Source organism: Equus caballus, chromosome 10 (assembly GCF_041296265.1).
Source record: "Equus caballus isolate H_3958 breed thoroughbred chromosome 10, TB-T2T, whole genome shotgun sequence".
In the NCBI taxonomy this organism is placed as follows: domain Eukaryota; kingdom Metazoa; phylum Chordata; class Mammalia; order Perissodactyla; family Equidae; genus Equus; species Equus caballus.
In genome coordinates, this window is record NC_091693.1 from 4,715,371 (window position 1) to 4,740,015 (window position 24,645).

Below are 24,645 nucleotides of genomic sequence, written 5' to 3' on the forward strand. Positions count from 1 at the left end.
CATCCCCTTCATCCAGCATGAGGTCTCCCACTGTGCTGCCTTCCGCTCCCTGCCCAAAGGAGGGGGGACTCTTCACTCCAAGGGGCCCAGAGCCAGGGAGGGGGCGGTCTGCCCGCTGCCCTCCGCTAAACCTGGTCAGGCCCCTCCTCCTGCGCCCACCCCTGTGGCAGCACACAGAGTGGCTTCAGAAGCTCTCTGTTACCTCTGCTGGGGCTTGGGCTGTGGACTCACGGGGCCATCCACTGAAAATGTCTTTTTACCTTCGTTAGGATGCAAAGGGACAAGTTTGCCACTCATCTTTCAGTAGAGACACACATATCAAAAACCGCAAGCGAGCACACAGGGCTTCGTGCGGCGGGTTTGTAGCCTTTCTCCGCCTCCCTCGCTGCAGAGGCTGAGCCTGACTTTCAAAAAAGGGCACGCAGCCCTTGGCAAACCCTGGGGAGGAGAACTCAGTGCGTGCTGGTGCCAGGGGCCTCAGGCCCCCTTTGGGGCTTTCCCCGAGGGCCTCTCAAAACAAGAAGGCAGTCTGCGTGAAAAATGGAAAAGGGAGCATATGTCAAAGGAATGCACATTGTTGATTCTTAGCAGCGGCTGCCTGAATCTTAGATGCAAATAAGTGCTAATAAGTACAGTTGGAAAATCTAATGGAAAAATCGTCCTTCGCGGGAGGATTGCTGCCCACAGAGGCACCAGGCAGCTGAGGGGCTGACCAGCCCCACTGGCTGCTCCTGTGGTGGGGGTAAAGCCTGTGTGGACTAGTTCTGTGAAAGCAGAGCCTGTGTAGACTTGTCCTGCGGAAGCACTTGTGGTCCAAACCTCCTCCTGGCTGTAGGGCTAGGCTCAGGCAATGGGAACTCCTCCTCCCATCCTCTCCCTACTGCCCGGTGAGCGTGTGGGTGTCTGTGTGTGTGTGCGTGTGTGCATTTGTCCTGGCGTGTGTGTAGGGTACTGAACAGATTCCCTTGACCACTAGGCCTCAACCAGTGTCAGAACCCTGGGTGGTGAGAGGGGCTGGAGGTGTGGGGACAAGGGGACAGGGGCAGGCACTGGTCAGCGCACCCTGGGCTCCTCAGGGGGTAGCTTTCTGCTCCCTTCACCACCCTCCTCTCTGACCTCTTCTTTCCTCCTGCTCTGCTCTGACAGCTGATGGTCATGGGTTGGATAAGGATTCTACTACCCTCATCTTCCTGACACTTGAGTCCTTGTCCCTTACGTTCTGCTCTGATCTGACTCTGACTGAGGTGGCATAGGGCGATTTCAGCTATAAACATGCCTCTCCCAACACACACACACACAGGTAACGCCTAGCCAGCAGAGTGTGGCTGGGCCTAGCACCCTGGGTCTGGCATAGTCTCTGAGCTCGGAGTCTTGGAGAGAGAACCCCAGCACTGAACCTATCCCACTTTGGAATCAGCAGTCCAACTCTGGCTCTGCCGTCTCCAGATGTGGACTCCAGCAACTTGGTGGCATTCTTGTACCTAAGTTTATTCATCTGTAAAATGGGAATAATAATGCCTACTTTGTTGTTGCAAGAATTAAGGAAGATGGTGACAGTGTCGGTCTGCTTAAGTTTGTCTTCCTGCCTTTCCTGGTCTATCTCTGAATGTTCTGAGCTTGCTTGGCCATGAAGGAGGCCTCAAGGCTACCCCGGGGTGAGTCTGGGTGACCCCCAGGCCTACCAGAGCCCCAGTGCTGGGAGCTCCCAAGCATTCCTCAGGAGTGGCTCTGCTTCCTGCCAGGGCTGCCCCCAGCCCTCCTCTCAGGTCATTCAAGGGCCACCAGTCCGCCCCACTCCCCAACTCCATCTTACACTCTCGGTCAGCAGGTTGGAGTCATCAAGCCAACCAAACAGGAGACAGAATGAGAGACAGGAGGGTGAGCATCCTTCACTTAATTTTACTACAGTTTCCTCTGCAGGATTTTGAAAATACGGGGTGTCCCTTCAAGACTAAGAGGTGACAGATTTAGTTTCATGCGGCTCCTGTGAGAAGCCGGCCTGCCTGCCTTCCTGGCAGTGCCCGGCCCTGCAGGTGGGGGCTGCCTCTTCTCAGGAGGAACAAGGACCGGACTCAGAGCCCCGCCTCCCAACCCCCTCAAGTCGCTGCTCTGCCCTGGTGCCTCTGGCTGTGGATCTGTCGCGTGCCCACTGTGTTGCTGGGGGTGTGTACGGGGAGGGATCGGTTGACCCAGGCTGACCTCGTTACCACCGCTCCCAGTTCTCAGGCCCCTGACCCAACAGGGACTTCAGAGAGGCAGCCCTCAAGGGAAAGCCTGGGTCACGGCAGGGCACTTCCAGCTGAATCCAGAGCCCCAGGAATCTGGGGATCGGTGCGGACACCGGGGCCGAGCTGGCCCAAGACCTTGACCGAATCCCACCGAGGAGGCTGCAGCCCAGGGGTCTCAGAATCTTCCTCGCGACCAATCTTCTGCGTTTCGCCCGCCCCGCGCCCCCGCAGCGTTGGGTCCTGGGCGTGCGCTTCTGCCCAGTTCTGCTCGCGGCCCGCTCCCGTGACGCCTTGTCCTTTGCCCGGGTCGGCGCCGGCGTGCGACCCACCGAGGCAGGGGCAGCACTCTGGCCGCAGTCAGGAGCCAAGTGTCAGCCGGGATTCCGGCACTCGGGGAACCCGGGAGACGGGCGCGGCCTCCGACACCACTGCCCCCACCCCCGCGGCCGCCGGACCGCGCCCAGCGGCCGATCCTTCGGAGCGCGCGGCCCGTGGGGTCGCGGGAGCCGCAGAGCGTGCGTGGGTGCGGTGCCCGGAGCTCCCGGCAGGGACGAAGAGATCCTAGGAGCGATCCCTCCCGGGCCCGCACCGCCGTCGCCGCCACCACCGCGGGGCGGGGCCCAGGCCGGGGGCGGGGCGCCGGGCGAGCGCGGCGCTATTTCCAGCCTTGCCGGAGGCTTCGCTCGCACTTCGCTGGGAGCCTCTCGGCGCGCTGGCCGGATCCGCCGGTGGTGGAGAGAGGAGAAGGCGGCGGCGGGAGGCGGGGGACCAACCGGAGCCGGGGGCCGAGGAGGAACACGCCACCGCGCCCTCTCCGTCTCCTGCGCGCTCTAGCCGCCGGCCCCACGCCGCTCGCCTCACCCACCGCACGGGGTTCTTCTCGGAGTGGGAGGAGGCGCCGGGCCCGAGCTGGGGCGGAGGTCCTCCCTGTCGCCCGGGAGCCCCGGAGCGGAGGATTCGCTGTGGAGGACCGCGCCGGCGGCCCCGGGAGCGCCGGCTGCGTCAGGTAAGTGCGCTGCGCCCCCGCCCCACCCCTGTCCCCGCCCTGTGCAGGCTCCCGGCAGGGAGAGGAGCCCCGAAGGGTCCCGGGAGGGCCCGGGTCTGCGCTGCGCCCCAGCCCCGCGAACCCACGCGGATGGGAGTCCGAAGCTGCGGGCAGGGATAGAGCGTGTGGGGTTCCGATCTGGTCGCACTTTGGGGACTGGCTCCAGTAGCAGGAACTTTAATTAGACTTTTGCTCCGTGGATCTCACTTGCCGCCGCGCGTCTGTCAACTGCCACCCCTCGGGCTTCCTCGGTCCCTGCGGATCCTCTGCTCCTCTTCCCGGCCCCGGGTGCTGGGCGCCAGGCTGGAGCGCCCGGGGTGCCCAGGGTTTTCCTGCGTGGTCCAGACTGGGACTCGGGGGCGGGTTGTGGCCGGCAGGGGCGAGGGAGGAGTTAGAGGCCGCCTTGGCTAACTACCGAGCGCCGGAAGGTGCCTCCGCGCTCCATCGCGCGCATCCCCACACCGCAGCTCTCCGGGGCACCGGCCTGTTTTGTACTCGAGGCAAGTGTGTGCGCATCCGTGATCGTGTGAAGGTGTGTGCATGCGTGTGTCCAGGAGTGCGGGAGTCGGAGCCTCGGGCGGCTCCGGTGGGCGGTGAAAGGACCCGCTTTGCCGCGGGGCCCAGCGGAGCTCTGGCGGCGGCTGCAACTCCAGCTGCTGGCTTCTAGTTCTGCACGCAGGCGAAGGCGCGGTCGCGGGTTTTGGCAGTGCCAGTGCGGGCGCTTGGGTCGGAGGTGACCCCTCTCCCTTCCCCAGCGCGGGACTCACGCCGCCCTAACTTTCTCAGTACGTCTGGTCTCCCGGCCCGGCGACCCCACCCGGAGCTGGCGCGGCAACCGCGCACCGCCGTGGGCTTGGGCGCTCGCTGCCTGTCTGTCCTAACCGGGAAGTAGGGGCCGATCCTGGGGCGCCCGGTCCCACAGCCGTCTCGGCTATTCCAGCGGATCCCGGGTCCTTGGGCGCCTCCCAGCTGGACCCTGAGCCGTGACTGGCTGTGCCAAGGGAATGGGAGTCCAGGGGCTCTATATCTGCTTGGCCGGCATTTGGCCCCCGCAGCAGAGCATGAGGGACAGAGGGTTGAGTGAAGGGGCTGGAGCCCCTCTGGAGTGGATGGTGGGAGGAGCGGTGGCAGAGGGGTACGGGCCGACTAGCCCCTTCCCCATCCCTGGGATGCTCACAAGGTGCACTACCAAGCCGGCTTTCTTTGGGTAACCTCTCACATCTAAGTTCACCTTGACCCTTGCCGGTGGGGTGGGGAACTTTTCCTGAGTCCTCTCTTAGGGCAGCGCAGCCTCTGGAGCAGGAGTGGCAGCGCCCTCTTTAAAATTTCCCACCTGTCATGGCCTGTCCTGCCCACGCTCTGTCCTGTCCCAAGGGCAAGGCAGACAGGCCGCAGGGAGGGGTGACACGCTGGTCCCCGGAGATGACCCCCTTTTAAGCCTGTGAGCCCACTACGTATGGCAGGACAGGGTCTGGGGAGCTCTTGGGGGGAGGGGAAGCACGTTCAAGAGCCTGCATCAGATTTGCCTCTGTGAAGTGACCCACAGGAGGGGTAAAATTCAGACGAGGTCGAGCCTCATAGGATGATCAATAATGCAATAGCATGGAACACAGAAAACCTCGAAGTCTGACCCCATCCCATCGCCTGACCCATTCGCCCTGGGACACACGGATGGCACAACTTATTTATTTACCTGGAATCAGACTCCACGAGAGTGAATTATGTTCCCCAGGTATTGATTTTTGAAAAGACCTCAGATTAAAAAAGTCAAGGCTTTCTTAAAGCAAGATCAAGGATTAATTATTTATAGAGAGACATCAATCAACCGGTGTGGGGGCTCATTTGTAAATTGCCTGAGCCTGCAGGAGGAGCATCTCTGAGTCTCCCTGGCTCCGGCTGGGAGAGGAGCAGGCTCGTCTGACCTCCTGGGCTTGGCAGGGCTTTCTTGGACTGTGACCGGAGGAGGATGCTTTGTAACCCAGCCTGCTGTTGGAGATGCCTTTTTAATCTTGTAGCCAGAATACCACTTGGGAAATTTCATGCATATTTGCTGTGTTTCCGTAATGAACATTTACTGATTACAGAGTATCAAGGGAATTTCATTTTTTAAACATTTATTCAAATCTCTGTTTATGTAAGCTAATAAGTCTGGGAAAGTGTGGTCACTGTATTTTTTTTTTTTTTTTTTTTTGCCGTACAGTTGTTGGCAATGTGTGCCTATTAGCCTCGTCTCAGAATTTACCTTCAGTTCACTTAAAAGGAGGAAAGTCAGATTCTCCTGATTAGAAACGTTGTGCAGGCTGCCTCTCTGCTTTTCACTCTGAGTTCATGCCAGCGGCAGCCTGATAGGCTTTTTGTGGTTTTGCTGATGGAAAAGATGGGCACTTAGAGCTTTTGTGGTTGTTTGCTGATGCGTCTGGTTCGAGGTACCTGTGGTGGGCCCTGGCGTCTTGTGGGGCTGCTGGGAGAAGATGTGCCTCACCTTGCCTGCTGCCTGGCCTGGAGTCTGAGACACCTGTCTTTGCTGGACCTGCTGCACCTCCCAGATTTTCCCGTGTGTGGCAGCCACATTGGAGGAGTGTGGAGCAGGGTGGGAACCTATGGGCAGGAAAGTGGACAAAGGATACTGGCAGCTCCTTAGTGAACAACTTGGCAATTAGAGTCCGTAAACACTGTGAAATCAGTGCCCAGCTTTCAGTGAGTGAGACGATAATGAGTTATAAACAGGAGATCTTGTGGTGCTGACCCATGTGGCCATGCCATGGGTCAGTGAGAAATTAAAAAAAAAAAATTGAGGATAGTTGTCTGGATGTGTATGTAGAATGGTGTCCTGGAGCTTCGGGAAGTTTGCTGAGGGGCAGGCAGCCTATGTGGTGACGGCACAATGAGAGTCGGTTCCCTGGCTGTCCTTGGAGTCATAGCCAGGACTCGTCTGACTCCAGAGCAGCTGTGTTCCCTCCCTCCTACGAAGAAGCTGCCCAAAGCAGAGGAAAGCCCTGGGCTCAGACAACCAGGGGACAGAACCACAATAGCTCAGGTGGCAGAGGACGCTGGAGATGCCATCTCATTTCTCCCAGCTGGAGGATGTGTGACCCTGCGGTCGGTAAATCACCGTGGCAGAAGATGAGACTTACAAATTGGCCGTGGGAAAAAGTTGTGACTTTTACCCTGTACAAACTACCTGTCATTGGTGATCTGGAGCTCTTGCCTGTACCTGCTGGCCACAGATGCAGCCTCAGCCACTGACACCACGGGGCTGCTTGCGTCCAGGTGCGTTCACACCAAGAAGCAACCCTGATTCCACCTCAAAAGCCGCCTTTCGGCAAGTCAAAGAGTGTCTGTATTCAGGCAGGGGCTGGGGGTGGCAGACACAGCTGCTCTCCCAGGCATTGACCTGGATCTCACCATTCCCGCTCCCCACCCTGCAGGCCATGCATTTCTGGGAAATCAGTGTTTCTTGCTACTGTTGACTGAGGGCAAGGTGCCCTGTCCCTGCCAAGCCATGGCCAGAGCTGGCCCCGGTGAGTGACATTTATTTGAACTAAATTAGAGTTGTCAACATTAAAACCTGAAGCCAGATGACTCTCCACCCTACACTCCCAGTGCCAGACCCGTTGTTGCTCTTCGTTCTGCCATCAATGAATTTTAATGACCACGTATTAGACGTCTGTCATTGTGCCAGGCTCTGGGGCCACAAGGTGAGCGCAACTAAGAATGGTCCCTGCCCTTGTGGGGTTTGTAATCGGATGGGACAGAAATGTCCTCATCATTCATTCGTCACTCACTGATTTGGGCTCTGCCAAACAACGCCATTACTAAACAAATAACCAAACCAGGTGTGATTGTAGGCTATGATCAGCAGATAAAGGAAACACCCGGGAGGTTATGAGACCTACAACAGTGTAATTGACCTAGACTGAAGGGTCAGGAGGACCTCCCTGAAGAGGCGACACTTCAGTTGAGATCTGGAGGAAAAGCTGGAACTAAACAGGGAGGGGAGAGAGGGAGGGAGGGAGGGAGCTGGCCTGGCACAGAATGTGAATGAGTGAGAGGGAGCACGGAGGGCCGTCCAGGGGCTGTGGGGAGGCCCTGTGGCCAGCAGAGTGAAGGCGGGAGATGTAGTTGGAGATACAGGTGGAGTCCCAGCCATCTAGGGCCTTGGAGGCAGGCAGGGCCTTGGGACTTGAGCCGACCAGCTGCTGCAGAGTAGGGAGCTGCAGTAATCCTGGAGGAGGACGGCCGTGGTCCTAGAGGAGGGATGGACATGAATCCGCCAGGGTTTGGTGCTGGATTAGGTGCGGGAAGAGAGACGGCGAGGGTGGTTAGGATCATGACTGGGAGCTCTTTGTGCCCTGGGGCAGGGCCCTCCAGACCAGGGAGTCCCAAGCCCCTCTCTACGCTGATTGGGTTGTGTCCCCCAGGGGTGGGGGTCAGGCACTGCTTGTGTGGCCCTGCCTCTGCTCCCCTGCCCACCTGGCCCACCTTGCAGCTTTGCTCTAAGCCCTTGGCCTTCTGCTAGCTTCCCCCAGGGGTTCGCCATTTAGCCCTAGCTCATAGTGAGCACTCAGTGAGTGCCAGCTCATTGCCCTGAGCTCAGTGCTCTCTGGTGAGAACAAGCTGCTCTGATGCCCACCTTGCTCTGGAGTTGACAGCCCTCAGGCCTGCCTGTCATCCACTTAGCTTCCTGGTCCCCTGGTAGGTCCTTTACCTGCCACCCACTTGTATCTGACCTGGCTGCTGGCTGGCACTAGACTGAGAAAGAACTCCTCTTCTGTGCCCTTTCCTCGTTCTCAGCTTTCTCTCCTTTCCCTCCTCCCTGTGGGAGCCAGTTGGTATCTGCTCCTGCCCTCTGCGAGGGGCTCTGCCCAAGGCTCAGAACTCCAGACTCCCTCGGGTGTCGCTGAGTTCCCTGCGGCTGTGTGTAGCTCAGCTCTGGCCTGGGCCGGGTCCACTCAGCTCTGTCTTTCAGAGGTGGGGTGGGGGCAGCAGGTCTGTGAGTTACCCCGCTTCCCATTGTGCCCACGCTGCTGGCTGCAGGCCCTGAGCTGAGTGGCTGCTGAGATGCAGGCAACAGCCCAGGTCGCTGTCACCTTGTCCTCACTCTTCCCGGGCTGGGCCAGACATGGGAATGGGAGGGACGAGAGCCAAGGGGAGGATGCTAGGAGGTAGAGATCTACTCCTCGGCCCCCGGCCTCTCAGGGGCTGGTTCCTCCAGCCCCTAGGCTCCTTGCCTGGAGAGTGGCCTTGTCAGACTGGTTTTCCTTTCTATCCTGGCTGCTGCCCTGGGTGCCGTGGACCACTGGACATGCCCACGTGCTTGTCAGTGGGAAGGTGACACAGGAGAGCCCCTCTGCCGGCAGGCCCTAGCCCAGGCCTGGGTTGACTCATGCTAGGCAAACAAGTCCTCCCCAGCTTCGAGGCTGCCTCTTCTTGGGGACTGACTCATCTCCCCGGACAAGACTCATCTGCCCAAGCCTGTGAGCACTGAGACCCACCTCCAGCCCGGAGATGAGGGCTTTGCTTCCTGTGCTCCTGAGGGGAGCATCCAGGCACCCAGCAAAGACTAACTGGAGTCCTTCCACATGCAGAGCCTCCTGCCAGGCGGGCAGAGGCCGAGCAAACACAAAGAGGTCACACTGCTGGTGCGAACCCCGCTGTCTCCGCCTGTCTTGGCCATTATGAGTTCCGCACAGAGAAGATACTCAGTGGTTACTGCTGGCAGGCAGAGTGAGCTAAACTGTGCAGTCTGTCTACACTGGTGGAGCCAGTGTGTGATGCACATGATCTATCTACACTGGTCAAGTCTAGTGTATGAGCGCTGGAACCTTCCATCTAGTCTGTGCCTGTCCCACTCCTTGCTGCGGTCTTTGTATGAGGTTCAGAGCTCTCCGACTCTGGCCTCTGTGACTTTCCTGGTGGCTGAGCTCAGCTCAGGCCCCGCCTTTCAATCAGACCTCGGCCCTGCCGATGGGGTTCTGTCTCCCAGAGCTGAAGTGGTTGAGCCCCATGTACAACGCAGTCTGTCTACACTGGTTGAGCCAATGCACAAAGCAGGCACTCTGTCTACACTGATTGAGCCCTGTTCATGATGTAAGCTGTCTGTTTACACCGATTGAGCTCAGGCAATCTGTCTACACTGGTCAAATCAATGTGTTACACAAGCCATCTGTATAAACTGTTTGAGCCAGTGCTCAAAGCAGGCACTCTGTTTACACTGGTTGAGCCAGTGGGTAACACAGTCAGCCTGTGGCTGGCTGAGGCCAGTGTTCTGGGCTCCTTCTGACACCTTCACCAGGAATACTCCCTCATATACATCTGGGTTCTATTTGAGTCCCACTTCCAAGGAGCTTTCGTTGACGATTCCCTCAGCTTTCCCCCCATGTCTTACTCGAATCTCTTTGGTGGAGGCTGCCTCGGGGCTGGGAGTGGTGTGGAAACAAAGCAGGGTGACACATCGTGATCTCACCTGGATGTCCCCCCCACGTCGTGCTTGGGGGCTGAGCCTGCTGCGGTCACCGGGTGCAGAGGCTGCCTGCTGTCAGTGGTCGTGGCCACCTCGCCATCCCTCACAGCAGCCATTCACACACTGTTTTCTCCTGAAAGACACTTAGGCGTGGATTACTGCCTTGGTGTGCATGGTAAACTGCATTTCTCCAGAGTGGCTGCATCTTACCGTGTCCTGCTTTGATTTTGGGCTGTCGTCTCCATCGACGTCATTTTACCTCGTGAGGGTCGGCCTCATCTGCAAATTTAATTTCATGACCATTCATCCCTGTGAAGGTACATCTATGCCTATTATTTAACTCTTCTCGATTCCCTCTGCCATGAATTGAAGTGTCAACGGGTGGTCATGGCAACCAGCTCCACCCCTGGCTCCAGCACACGCAGCCACCGCTGGGCTGTGACAGAAGCCAGCACCTGGAGTCAGACTGCCTGGGTTCAAATCTCAGCTTCACCCTTTGGGCACTGTGTGGTCTAGGGACTTGGTTTCCTCATCTGTAAAATTGGGATGACAAGAGGACCCACCTCATAGAGCTGTTGTGCCTAACAGATAGCCAGCCCATAGTAAGTGACAGCTGCCGTTGTTATTATCATCTTCCGTGTTTGGTCTTTGAGCCGAGGCTCAGTCCCTCTTCATCTTGGGTGCAAAGAAGCATGTTGATCCAGGGCCCTGCCTGGTGATGTGACAAAAGCTAAGGGGGCTGTGACCCCACTGGCTGGTTTCCCCTCAAGTCCCACCCATTCTAAGCAGTTTCCTATCCATACCTTTTCCCTGTCCTGCGTTTGGTACATTTTAAAACTTTTTGTTCCAAGTAGAGTGCGCATCCCGAAAAGTGCACAGGTCGTGTGTACGATGCAGTGATTCTGCGCAGCCAGGCCTAGGTGCCGGCTGTGGGGCGGGAATCAGAACGGGACCAGCACCCCAGCAGCCCCTCCAGGCACTTCTCTCCGCCAAGGTAGCTGCTCTCCTTACTTGTAATGACGTTGGTTGATTTTCCTTGTTTTTAAACTTGATAGAAGTGGAATCACGTTCCCATCGTGTTGGTGAGATTGCCGCATGTTGCTGGGCGTGGTTGCCATTTGTACATTCTTGTTTCTGTGTAGGATTCAGTGTGAATAGCCCCAGTTTATTTCCCCATTCTCCTGCTGACTGCTATTTGGGTTGTTCAGAGTTTGGAGCTATTGCGAACAGTGCTGCCGTGGATATTACATGTGTCTCTTGGGCAGGTGTGCACATTTTAATAAATATGTACCTATAAGAGAATCGCCAGGGCTCAGGATGTGCACATGTTCATCTCTTGTAGGTGCTGTTAAGTTTTCTTTAAAGTAGTTGCATCAGTCCTGCCCCCCGTGGCTGCCACCGGTTACATGTGAGAGTTCTAGTTGCTCCACAACCCTTCCAGCACTTTGTGTTGTCAGTCTTTTTCACCTTAGCCATTCTTTGAGTATGGAGAGGAATAACACTGTGGTTTTAACTTTATTTCACAGATGACTAATGCAGTCTATTTTTTGCCCAGGATATGTTGAACTTGAAAACATTATTCAACAAATTTGAAAATTCACTTCCATCTCCAAACTGTAGATGTCTTAACTGTCTGCGGGTGCTCGTGAGTCACTCTGCTGGGCGGGTTTGAATCTGCCATGTTGGAAGGTAGGGGATGGAATGGACAGGTGTGTCTCTGGATGAGCCCGGGGACCTGCCTACCTCCCCCAGAATCACCTGGGAGCTTGTCAGAGATGCAGACGCTGGGCCCCGCCCCAGCTCCCAGTCACCGGATGGACCCCCATGATCCATCAGTCTCTCTGGGGCTCATCTTTCTTTCCCTCCACAAATTCCAGGAGCATTAAGACCACCTTGTCTCTCATGTTCACTGCTGCATCCCCGTGCCTGGAACAGTCTTGGCACAGAGTGGGGCCCCGTAAATACGCACTGAATGAAGGACCAGATGATAAAGCACTGCCTATTGGCCTCTGTCTTCTCCCGCCCCAGCTGCTTGATGGGGCTTTGTTGGTCACCTGGGCTGCTGTGGGGAGGGCTCTGGAAGTTGGGCTTTCAGACCCCGGAGGGTGTCCTGTCCTGGTGCTCTGTTCCTCTAAATGACCTGCTCCATCTCTAAAGCCAGCTTTGGGCAAGCCTGTGGTTCCAGGCCCCAGGCTCTGTGCTGGTGCCCCCAGAGCCACATTCACCCCCAGCACTCCAGGCACTGGCCATTGACTAGCATCCCCCAGGTGACCTCATCCCTAATCTGTCATTGGGTCCCTCTGGAGAAGCCTGAAAGCAGCACTCCATCCCTGCTCATGCAGCCTCCTCAATTCTCCACCACCACCTTTTCATAGATGACAGGCCTCCTGGTCGAGTGAAGGCAAAAGGGCCAGTCTCGTCCCACCTCGTCCATTGCTGCCCCATCACATTTTGATGGGGACCATGGTGAAGCCTCCTTTCTTCAGATGTGGCTTGTTCCCTTTCTCCTCAAGTCTGGCATCGTCATTTGGAAAGTAGCATGACCTGGGGGACAAGCGCTCTGGGTCAGACCGCTTGGGTTCAAATCAAGGTTCTGAGACCCAGCTGTACACGCAACTCTGACGCAACCAGTGGGGGATGCCTGGAGTGGCTAGATCTCTGAGGTTGGGGAGTGAGGCCGAGGGGTTCTGGCTGAGGCATCTGCCGGGGCCTCCATGGAAGAAGGAGGCCTGGGCTAGTCTTCAAAGATGGGGAGGGCGGAGACGACACCTCATGGACCACTCACTGTGGGCCCTGCCCCTGAGCATCAGCAATGTGAAGTCCTCAGGGAAGGACATGCGCTAAGCCCCCAGGAGACCATGGTCTGATTGACCCAACACATGGGGGCATAGAGCAGTGATCAGAGTTCACTGGTGAGTTATGGAAGGCTTCATGGAGGAGGCGAGCTTGGGACTACATATCAAAGGCCAGGGTGAGAACTTTATCCTCACGCCCATAGAAATTCCCTCCAAACTGCGGGACCACGGGGCATGGACAATGTGAGCCAAATACCAGTCACTTTAAAATAGGGCAACAAAGAATCCATGACACACACATTGTTTATGCTATGTGGAGGCGGGTGTTCGAAGATGGAAGAGCTAAATGCAGTCTGGGAAAAACAACACCTTTTTTTTGTGTGTGCGTGGAAAGACAGATTAGAAAGGTTTATGGTCTTCTGTGATAACTAATATGAAAGGTTTATCAAAGTTAAAAAAAAAAAACCTTGACGCTCTCTCCAAAATTGATTTGAAGAGTTGGCAGATTTGAGGAATCATTCAGTAACGTTTTATGGGTCGATGCTAATTTGATGCAGCAGACCCATGCGTCGCGCCAATTTACTGCCAAACCAACATTAAGCACGGACCTTCCGTGCAAGGTTTATAGGCGGACGGCTCATAAAGATGCATGCTTGACAAGTATTTTGCTTCTCTTAGGATGTGCGGTATGAGGTGTTTATCAAAACCAACTAAATCGCCCTCGCCTTTTACTCGTAAGCATTCTCTGGGGACTTCAGGCCTGGATCCCGTGCAATATTTCATGCAATATTTCCCATGCGGTATTTCCTAACGGGGTCTCCGTCTCCAAGGGTGCCCTAAAATGAATCAAAGATTGCACCTAAATGAGATCTGTGGCCCCAAGGAAATCCATTTCCTGCTTTCATTTTAGCTCCCTGGCTGACGTGTGATGGATACCTACGCGTCTCTCTTGGTCCAAAGACACTGTCAGAGCCTCCTCGTGAGTAAGGAGATCATCAAGCTTTATTTGTACTTTGTTGGAAGGTGTTTAACGATAAAAATTATCAAAACTCCTGTCTTTCACCACTGAGAACCGCTGCTTGTGTTTTCCACAAATGAAAGTGGACTTTCACGGGCTTAGTGTACTCTGCAGCGCCTGGTCCCTCCGTCCCTCCCACCCCAGTGTTAATTACCCGGCTTAAGTGAAGAAGGGCGCTGGAGGGGAGGAGGCACCAGACCGCTGTCAGGGCCGAGCCCCGGGGGTTTTCGCAAGGGGAAATTTGATCTTGGGCAAATGTCAGGGTGGTTTTGAAATCTGTGTTATGATATCAGCTCATTGCCAGCGTAGAGCTTCATCTGGATTTCATAAATATTGTATGGGGCTCTCTTACAGCCACCTCGGCCTGCTGGGGATCATGACAGCCACCCCCCAACACACATACACACACCCCATCACAATTGCAATCTAGGGCAGAGTTGTCAGGAAAAGCCAATTGATGATATTTCAATCACGATGTTCTCGTAAAGAATTCCATTCAAATTCCTTTGGAAAGGGAGTTAAGGCTTCCGGCTGCGGCTGGGAGAATGATATGCTAAATGTAGCTTCCTGGGGCCCTGGCAGCCATCCAGGCTCTGTAATTTATAAATCTCCTTGTTGGTTCTCCAAGTGACCTTGGAACCTCCATGCTGGTGAATTCCTTAGGTTCACACGTTGCCCTCCGTCCTCTTGGGAGAACGGTCCCCAGACGAGCGCCCCCAGCACCCATCAGGCTGGAGCTTGAGAGAAAGGATGTGAGCAGGGCGCCTGGGCAGCACGTGGCAGGTGACTGGAAGATTGCTGGTTGCTGCTGACCTTCCCTCTGAAATTTGTCAGCTACGAAACGGTCCGATATTGCGTTTAAAGGCAGCCTGCAGGTGATGGGAGCCTCTGTGCCGCCCCAGCCCACAGCAGGTGATCCTGGAAGAGACGGGGAGGGACAGTCTGCAATTACGTTCATCAGCTCTTTTTGGTTGAGGGATAAACAAAATGGCCCAAACTGCTGCTCTTACAGATTCCAGCAGAGGAGTGGCGTGTAGGAGAGATTAACGTACAATTAAAACCCGGTACGGGTAAATTACAGGGTGACAGCTAACTAATGCAAACACTGCAGACGTGTAATTAAGAGGAGTTACGGGTTCTCAACGATGGATTTGCCAAGGAAAGGGCTGGGAGCTGCCAGGGGAGCGGGAAGGGCAGGGACAGGGCTGGGACAGTGTGGGGGCGGCGGAGGTGGTGAGGGGGAGCCCCCACAGCGTCTGGGGGGCTGTCTGGGACATGATGGGAGCCACAGCCCCATGGGGTGGCGCAGCTGCCTCGGCAGCGGCTGCAGGTTCTCCTTGTGGCTTCCAGCTCTTTGAGGAGCGCCCTGCTCCCCCCCCTCACCTTTGGCTCTGTGGCAATGAGCGCCCATGGATGTCTTTTTTTTATGTTTTTAATTTCTCCTGCTTTGTCAGCTTTTTAAGGAATATGTTACATTATGTGGAAATTGGATGCTAACAAGATTTGTATGAATAAATTAGACTCTTAACTTTTTATGTTATTACAAAATTGAAATGGACTCTAATGACAGTCAGAATTAATGTTCTGTTTCAAATAAATGCCGGGGATGTGACTGAATTTTCAGTGCACTCTCCTCTTGAGTCTCTAGCCCTTCCTATAAAGCCTCTCCTGAGAGAGGGGGCTCTTTCCCCATTCAGTGGGGCAGCCCTCTTGCCCTCAGGCCTGGTACCGGTCTCTAGGACACCCCTGATGCTCCCAGGGGGTGCTCTGCCCGCACCCTCCCATGGGGGCTGCTGATGCTACCCGTGGTGCCCCCCAAGCAGACTTGCCCTCAGCCTCAGGGGGCTTCTTGCCCAAGGTCACATCCCATCGGAATCACTGGCTGGCTGACATGTGCCTCCCAGCCCCTGAGCGCTCTGTGGGGCCAGCTCAGGCCTCAGTTGTGCGGCTTGCGAGTTTTCCGTCTGCCCATCCCTGCCTTCCTTACTTCCACGGAGGGGGCTCTCTCTCGAGCGGTCCCCAGTAGACCCCAGAGTTTCCAGGGGACTCAGCCCGCGACACCTGAATTTAGGGGTTTCGGTTTTCCCAAACCAGCTGTCTGCCAGGTGAATCTCATCTGCTGGGATCACAGTCCCCGAGGACCAGGATTGCTCTTTCTGCTCTGTGTCCCCTTCTTGAGCCCAGGCCTGGGGTGAGGTGCTGACTGGGTCTTGGCCCCAATCCAGGTCCCCCTGGGTAGGGTCTGAGCAACAGCAAGGCCAAGGGCTCCCCTGGATCTGAGCTGCCACGCCACCGGGGCAGACATGTTTGGGGGGATTTTGTATGATGAAAACCCCTAGATCCCCAAAGGGCAGGCAGAGGGGGGGCTGAGGGCCCTGGGAGTGGGCACTGGCTCCTATGGCTGACAGTGGGGGTGGGGGAAGGTGGCCTGTAAACTGGGGAGAGAGCATGAGGCAGCCTAGACAGGGAGCTGCCCAGGTGGGAATTCAGCCCCCCTGCAGCCAGGCCTCGCGGCGGGGAAGTGGTGCGTCCGGGATGCCTGGGAAGGGGGCAGTGGGACTCAGTGCCCGCTGTCCTTGCAGGAAGGCACGGGCCTTCAGGGTGGCCAAGTATTTGAGTATTCAAGAATGGGTAGATTTTTGTATGAAATCTCTTTCCTTCTAAAGTCTGGAGACTAACTCAAAATTTAAAATCAGAGTCCTATACTGACCAAGCAATATGCCTGTGAACTGCATTTAGCTTGTCGGCTCGAGGAATTTGGAGCCCAGAGCTTCACTGGCAAGGAGGACAGTTCCCTACCCGGAGGGTGAGGGCCAGAGCCCGCAGAGGGACACTAACAGTGAAGACTGCAGGCCACGCAGCAGACCCCTCCTGGGTGCCCTCCTGGGACTCCCCAACCCCTCTGCTGGCAGGGGGTCCTTCCCACTCGGGCTGTGGGCGTCCGGGCTGCTGGCTGAGCCCGGCGTGCAGTTGGATCACGGCAAGCCCAGCCCTGGTCAGCTGGCCACTCAGCTTGGGGCTTGGTGTATGAGTGGGTTGCAGAGAGGCCCTGTGCAGACCCCCACCCCACTTCTGAGGGACCTCAGCTCAGCATTCCTGCCTCCACCTTCCCAAGTCCCAGCAATTCCCTGCAGAAATGCCATACCAGGAGTAAAAAGGAGAAAATAAAAGTCTCACCACCCAGCCCGTCCTCTGGATCTGGAGTTCCCACACATTGCCACAGAGAGGGAGTATCTTACGTTTAAATCACTTTATATACATAAACTTGTAAGTCATATTCATTTTATAAAAATGTAATAATTTTTATGCCTGCCGCACATAGCTTGTTTAATCATTTTATATATCACGAGCGCCTGTCCATGATAATGGATCTGTTTCCATCCCGGCTTCTGGCACCTGCACGGCATTTCTTTGTATGAATTTATCATAATTTATGTAAACAGTTCCCTGTTGGACATTTTGTGGGTTTTCCTTTTTGTTTTCCAATTTTAAAGAATGTTGAACTGAGCGTTCTTGCTGTGTTCCTGTGTGTCATTTCGGGATCACTTCCCAGCAGTGGAATTGTTGGCTCAAAAGGGGCTGCATAGTTTTAAGACTTAATGCTTCCCGACAAATCACCTTCCAGAAAGACCAGCAGTGCATGAGTGTGCCTTTTTTCTCATACTCACACCAGAAAATCTTTGTTTTTTAAATCCTTGTCAATTTGATAGATTAAGGAGGGGCATGCTTATTGCTGTTTTGAAATAACTTTTATTTTCATGAAAGTACTACATATGTGTAGGTAAAAAGCATCGATAATAAAAGGCTTATAATAAACCCAGAAGCCTCTGCCTCATGCCTCACCACCTCTCCCAGTCCTGCTCCCAGGGGCAACCAGCTACGACTCTTCCAGCTACTTCCCCGGCACGTATTAGTACCTCTATATTTCTGTATAACATGCGTAAGCTGCAGGTGTAAAATGGCCCAGCAATTGTCTCCGCCTCATTTATTGAGCACTCACTCTTGGCTTACTTTTTTAAAATGCCAGCATCATCATTTGCTTAATTCTTATATTTACTGCGGCCACTTTTGGACTCTCCTGTTTTAGTCTGTCTAATCTAGTCCCAGAACCTGCTGTTTTAATGATCATAGCTATGAACACATTTTTAATATCTTAGAAGGCAAGTTTCCTCTCATTGTTCTTGTGTGAACAAGGACATTACATTTTATTGTTATTGTTTTATTGTTTCTTTAGGAATATTGGGTCAAGTTTCAAATAATATGGAATAGAGATTTGTGTTGGGATTGTGTTTCATTTATAGATAACTTCAGGATAAATTTTCAGGTAAACTGACCTTTTACTATATTTGTTATGTTTTACCATATTGAGTCTTTTGATCCATTTATTCAACAAATGTGTGTTGAGAAGCAACTGTGTGCCAGGCACTGTTCTAGGCACTGGGGATGCATCCAGAAACAAAGCAGAGGAGGATCCCAGCCCCCAGGCAGTCAACATGATAGTTGCTTTGAAAGCCAAGCAGGGTAAGGGGGATGGAAGTGTGGGGTGGGAGGAGGGATGGGTCAGAGAACTAAGTGGGGTGTCAGGGTGGGCCTCACTGAGAAAGTGAGACTTGAGCAAAGATGCGGTTTGAGGGAAATGAGGACATGGGCCATACAGGCGGTTCTCAATCTGGGGCAGGTGTGTCCCCCAGGGGAATTTGGCAACATCTAGGCTCGTTCTACTGGCATCTAGTGGATACAGGCCCGGGATGCTCCTAAACATTCCCCAACCACGAGGCAGCCCCACTAATGAAGAACTGACTGGCGCCAAATGTTGACGGTGCCAAGCTTGAGAAATCCTGATCTAGGCGCAGATTTTCTAGGCAGAGGGGGCACTTAGTGAAAAGTCTTAGGCAGGAGTGAGGATCGGCAAAGAAGTGGAGAGATGGAGGAGAGGGCAGCTGTGAACGAGGCCACGGAGGTGGGCGTGGTGGGAGGGGGAGAGGGCGGACAATTTGGGCCGTGCAGGGCAGGATACAGAATTTGACTTTACTCTGAGTGAGGTGGGGAGCAACTGCCGGGTTTGGACAGAGGAGCGCGTGACCGAATTGTATTTTGAGAGGATCCCTCTTTTCTTGGTGCCACGATGAGGGGCAGAGATCTGGGAGGCTGCCGCACTGCAAGATGATGGTCTGTGCCAAGATGGTGGCAGTGATATGGAGAGAATGGGCCACCTCCCAGACAGATTTTGAAGACAGAACCAACAGGATTTCCTTATGGATTAGATGCGGCGTGAGGAAAGGAAAGTTGTTGGTCTGAGCAACCAGAAGGATGGAGTTCCCACAATTGAGATGGGAAAGGCAGCGGGCAGAACAGATGTTGGAGGGGGCTCGGTTAAGGACATACTGTATTTGAGGTGTGCTACACACATCCAAGTGCAGAGGCTGGATGTTTGGTTGGATACACAAGTCTGGAGTTATGGAGAGAGGTTAAAGCTGGAGATTTAAATTTGGGAGTCACCAACACATGGTTTTTGAAGCCATAGGACTGATTGAGGTCAGTAAAAGAGTGAGTACACATAGAGAAGAAAAGAGGACCAGCAACTGAGGCCTAGATTGTTCCAACATGAAGAAGTCAGGGAGATGACAAGGGACCAATGAAAGAGACCAAGAAGTGAGCAGTGTGTTAGGAAGAAAGGAGGAGGGTATCGTATTGTAGAAACCCAGTGAAGAAAGTGCCTCATGGACAAGTGTGTGGTCACCTGTGTCAAATGCTGGTGGCAGGTCAGGTAAGACGAGGACCAAGGGTTGGTCAATGGGTTCAGCAATGCGCCCGCGCAAGAGCGGCTCTGGTGGAGCGGGGGCGATGACATTGTGATTTAAGTGAGTCTGTGAGAGAGTGGGGAGGGATGAAATTGGGAATGTGGGTAACTCGTGTTTCGCTGCAAAGGAAAGCAAAGAAGTGGGAAGGTATCTGCTGAGGGAAGAGGGGTCAAGAAGGTTTTTAGTTTTAGGATGGGAGAAAGAATAGCATATTTTTATGATGATGGGAATGATCCCGTAGAATGTGGAAAATTCTATAGGTAGGAGAGGAGAGACCTGCTGGAGCCAAGACCCTGAGAAGGTAGGAGAGCACTGGAGCGCTGAAGTGGAGGGGTTCGCTCTAGGGGCACAGACACTTAACCTCGGGTAAGAGCTGAGAAGGCAGAAGAGTGGGTGCAAATATGGAATGTGAAAGTTTCCCTCTTTCCCACTTTCTCACACACACACATACACACACAGCTTTATTGAGATAGAATCACATACCACACCATTCACCTATTTAAAGTGTACAATTCAATGGTTTTCAGTATGTTCACAGAGTTGTGCGACCATCAACACAGTCAATTCCAGAACATTTTCATCACCCCTAAAAGAAACCGTTTCCGTATTAGCAGTCACTCTCCATTTATATCTCCCTAGTCCTAGGCAACCGCTCATCTACCTTCTGTCTCTATAAATCTTCCTATTTTGGATACTTCATATAAACTGAATCAAACAATGTGTGGTCTTTTTTTTTTTTTGGCTTTTTTTCACTTAGCATAATGGTTTCAAGCTTCGTGCATATTGTGGTACTTCATTTCTGTTTATAGCTGAATAATATTCCATCATAATATATATACCACTTTTATTATTTATCCTTTCATCAAATGATGGGCATTTGAGTTGTTCCCACCCTTTCGATATTATTAATGAAGCTGCTGTGTACACATTGGCGTACAAGTTTCTGTGTAAATGTATGTTTTCATTTCTTTTGGGTATATACAGAGGAGTGGAAAGCCTGAGTCATGTGGTAACTCTAGGCTCAACCTTTTGAGGAACTGTCAGACTGTTTTCCCGAATGGCTGCACCATTTGACACTCTCACCAGCCACGTGTGAGCGTTCGCATTTCTCCCCCTCCTTGCTAATACTTGTGATGGTCTGCTCTTTTGATTGTAGTTGTCCTAGGGGGTGTGAAGTTGTATGAGATTTGCATTTGGTATTTGATTTCGTTGTCGTTTTGATTTGCATTTCTCTAATGGTTGATGATGTGGAGCCTCTTTTCATGTGCTTATTGTTCATTTGTACATCTTTGGAAAATGTCTATTCAGATCCTTTGCCCATAAATTATTATTTTTTTATTATGAAGTTGTAAGAGTTCTTTATATGTATTCTGGATACAAGATCCTTATCAGTTATATGATTTGCAAATATTTTATCCCATTCTGTGAGTTGTCATCACTTTCTTGATAGTGTCATTTGCAGCACAAAAGTTTTTAATTTTGATGAAGCCCAATTTATCTGTTTTTTTCTTTTGTTGCTTGTGCCTTGATATTGTGTCTAAAAAGACCTTACCTAGCCCAAGGTCATAAAGATTTACTCCTTTCTACTTTTTATTTATTTGTGTGTGTGTGTGTGTGTGTGTGTGTGTGTGTTTTAAGGAAGATTAGCCCTGAGCTAGCATCTGCTGCCAATCCTCCTCTTTTTTTTTTTTTTTTTTTGCTGAGGAGGGTTGGCCCTGAGCTAACATCTGTGCCTGTCTTCCTCTACTTTGTGTGTGGGATGCCTGCCACACCATGGCTTGGTGAGCAATGTGTATGTTTGCACCCAGGATCTGAACAGGCGAACCCTGGGCTGCCTAAGCGGAATGTGCGAACTTAACCGCTGCCAGGGGGGCTGGACCCTATTTATATTTTTTATTTAGTTTTCCTTTATAACTAAATTGGCAAGTGTCCCCAGAAGAATATTAAATAGTAGTGGGCTTCCCTTGTTCCATTCCTGACTTTAATGTTTCACCATTAATCATGAGGCTGTCTGTGGGATAAGATTTTTAGATCTTAAAAAAACCAAATATCCCATGTTACTAGTGTTTATAAATAATCAAGGACTTTCCACTCTCCCCCAAATGTATTTAATCTGTCTGTGGAGATAAACATGGTTTTTCTCCTTTGACCTATTGATGCAGTAACTTATATTAATAGATATTCTAATATGGAGCCATTCTGTAATACACGTCTGGATTAATCTTAATTTGTTGGGGTACATAATTATTTTATCATACTGCTTGTTCAATAGCCAGAAGTTTTATAATTTCCATTGTGCTTCTTTGACTCATGAATTATTTAGACTCAAACATTTCAAGGGCATATTTTTCTTCTCTGCTTTCCAATTTTATTGCATTGAAGTCAGAGATTGTGGTTTGCATGCCATTGATTCTTTAATTTTAATTGAGAATTGCTTTGTATCCTAGTTAGTATACGGTCATTTCTGTTCCATTATGTTTGAAATAATACAGACCCTCTAATTGTTGGCTGCAGAGTCCTGTATCCATATCTACAGACATTCTTTAGCTCAGTCTTGTTAATTGTATCATTTGTATCTTCTATAGCCTTAATTTTTTTGGCTGCTTAATTTATCAATTTCAGAGTGACAGTGTTAAAATCTCCCCTTATGGTTATGAATTTGTTGATTTTTCCTTGTAATCTGATTAATTTTACTCTCTATTTTTTAAAAAGTATATTATTAGGTGCATACAAGTTCAAGATTGTTATGTCTTCCTAGTGAATTATTCCTTTTTCCTTTGTGCAATAACTCTTTTAATCCCCATTGATGCTTTCTTGCCTTAAATTCTATTTTGCCTGATGTCACTATTGTGAAAACAGCTTTTTCTTTGTTATTTATGTGCTATATCTCTTTAGTATCTCTTGACTTTCAAACTTTTCTGTATCATGTTTTGGAAGTGTCTCTCATAGCAAGTTTAATCTTTTTTTTTTTCACGGTTACTGGTGTATTTGCATTCTTTCTCTTTTATTTTGTTTTTTCTGCTTTCCTCGCTTTTTCATTGGTTCTTTCTTTTTTTAAAAAAAAATCTTTCCTCCTTTCTAAAGGATTGATTGTATTTTTCTTTCCTTTTTTGCTCCCTCTACTGATGGGGAAGTTATACATTCTGTTTTTTATTTTTTCAGTGATTACCTTTACATTTTTAATATACATGCTTTGCTTAACGCAATGTGAATTAAATCAAAATTTCTACCTTCCTCCAAAACGACACAATAATCATAGAACACTTTAATTCTTATTACATTTCCATCTCATATCTTTTGTTGAATTTTAGCACCATATTGTTAATAAGCTCCCCAATTTTTTTTAACATTATCATGGTTATTATTATTTACAATTAATGATGATGATTATTATTTTTTAAAGGCTAAGCTTTTTTTTCTTTTAAAGATTGGCAGCTGAGCTAACAACTATTGCCAATCTTCTTTTTTTTAAATTCGTATCCCCAAAACCCTCCAGTGCATAGCTGTATATTCTAGTTGTAGGTCCTTCTGGTTGTGCTCTGTGGGACGCCGCCTCGGCATGGCCTGATGAGTGGTGCTAGGTCCACACCCAGGATCCAAACTGGCGAAACCCCAGGCTGCTGAAGCAGAGCGCACGAACTTAACCGCTCGGCCACGGGGCTGTCCCCTACAACTAATGATTATTTAGATTTACAGCTGTTTACCAACTCTTTGGCTCCCCCTGGCTCATTGCGCCCTACTTCTCCTCTCTGGGTTCCGTTTCCACTGCCTCCCATAACTCTTTCAGGGAAGACCTGTGCAAACTCTCTTGGACTTTGTTCACTGAAGTTTGATTTTGCCCTGAATCGTTGAGCTGAGTATAGAATTCTCGGGTGTTAGTTATTTTCCTCTAGCCCTTTGAAGACCTATTCCATTCTTTTCTGGTTCCCAGGATTCCTCAGAGAAGCTGGAGTTAGTCTGTCAGTCCTCTGTGGATAGTATCTTTCTCTCTAGTTGTTTTTGTGATTTTCTCTTTGTTTTCATATTCCTCAGCTTCACTCAGATATATCTAGGTATATAATTTGGTTTCTCCTGCCTGGAATTTGAAGCACTTATTTGTTCAGTCTCAGGTATGGCTTTCTTAGGTTCTGAAAAACTTTCAGTCATCATCTCTTCAAATAGTTCCTTTCCTTTATTCTCAGTATTAGCCTTTGAAGTGCCAGTTACACTATGGGGGACCGTATAGCCTAGAGGTCAAGAACAAGGACTTTCTAGATGGATTCTATTTCAGTGCGTAATAGCTGAAGAAAATTACTTAAACTCTCTGTTTCTCAGTTTTCTCATCTATTAATTGGGCATAGTAGTATTACCAAACTCTTAGGTTGTTGTGATAATTAAATAAGTTAATATATATAAAGTGCTTAAAATAGCTCCTGACACATGGTCAGCTCTAGTTAGGTCTTGGTTATTCATGTTCCCTGGAATGTTCCGGAGACCTTACCCTGACACTAACGTGTTTGGCTCCCGATCGTTACGGCAACTCTTCAGGAAGGATCTGATTCTGTTTCAGTCCCTGGGGGTGCGTTTCTGTCAGCCTCCATGATTATTAGTCTTATTTTGGACCTTCTCATTCTGTTCCCTTCCTTGTAACCTCAGTCTCATATTTCCCATGTATGCTTCCGGGTGATTATGTCAGATTTATCTTCCGGGTCACCACATCTCCCGGTTTCCTAATTAATCTGTTGTTAGACTCTCGTATTGTGCTTTTAATTTCAATCACTATATGTTTCTATTTCTAGGAATTCCATGGAGATCTTTCAAATCTACATGCTTTTTTGGGTAGTTTCCTGCTCTTTCATTATTTTTAGCCTTTCTTTTACTCACTTAATAATTTCAAACGTAATTATGTTATCTTTTCAGGCTTTCTCCTTCTCACACGTTCATGGAGTGCTAGTCTTTCTGTTTGTTGATCAGCTGATTTTCCCTCTCGGTGAATAATTTCCTTGAGTGGATTATAATTTCTATATGATATTCTAGAGAAGCAAAAATTATCCAAACTAATTTAAGATTGGTGAATTAAAAAAGTTTTTGAATGGTAGCCGTGTGCTTCCTGGGTTGTAAAAGCCTTGCTTCAGAACATTTCAGAAATTGTTTCTTCTGGGAGCTCCCACAGATGCGTCATTTGGGATGCATCTTCCCCGTTATTTCCATGTACGGAGATGCTAACACCACATGGGGAGTGTAAATTTGGACTCCGCGGCCGTGGTGCAGGCTTGGGATTTCCTTTCTTTCTGAAACTGCCCAGTCCCCCGGAGA

At 51.2% G+C, this 24,645-nt stretch overlaps 1 protein-coding gene across 1 annotated transcript in view; it reads left to right on the forward strand.

The window, feature by feature from the left end:
• The first annotated feature begins 2,892 nt into the window (after positions 1 to 2,892).
• Positions 2,893 to 24,645, forward strand: part of CHST8 (carbohydrate sulfotransferase 8) — a 113,299-nt gene continuing 91,546 nt past the window's right edge. The window contains exon 1 of the mRNA XM_001489047.5: positions 2,893 to 3,234. The gene's annotated coding sequence lies outside the window, so the exon portion shown is untranslated. The remainder of the gene's footprint in view (positions 3,235 to 24,645) is intronic.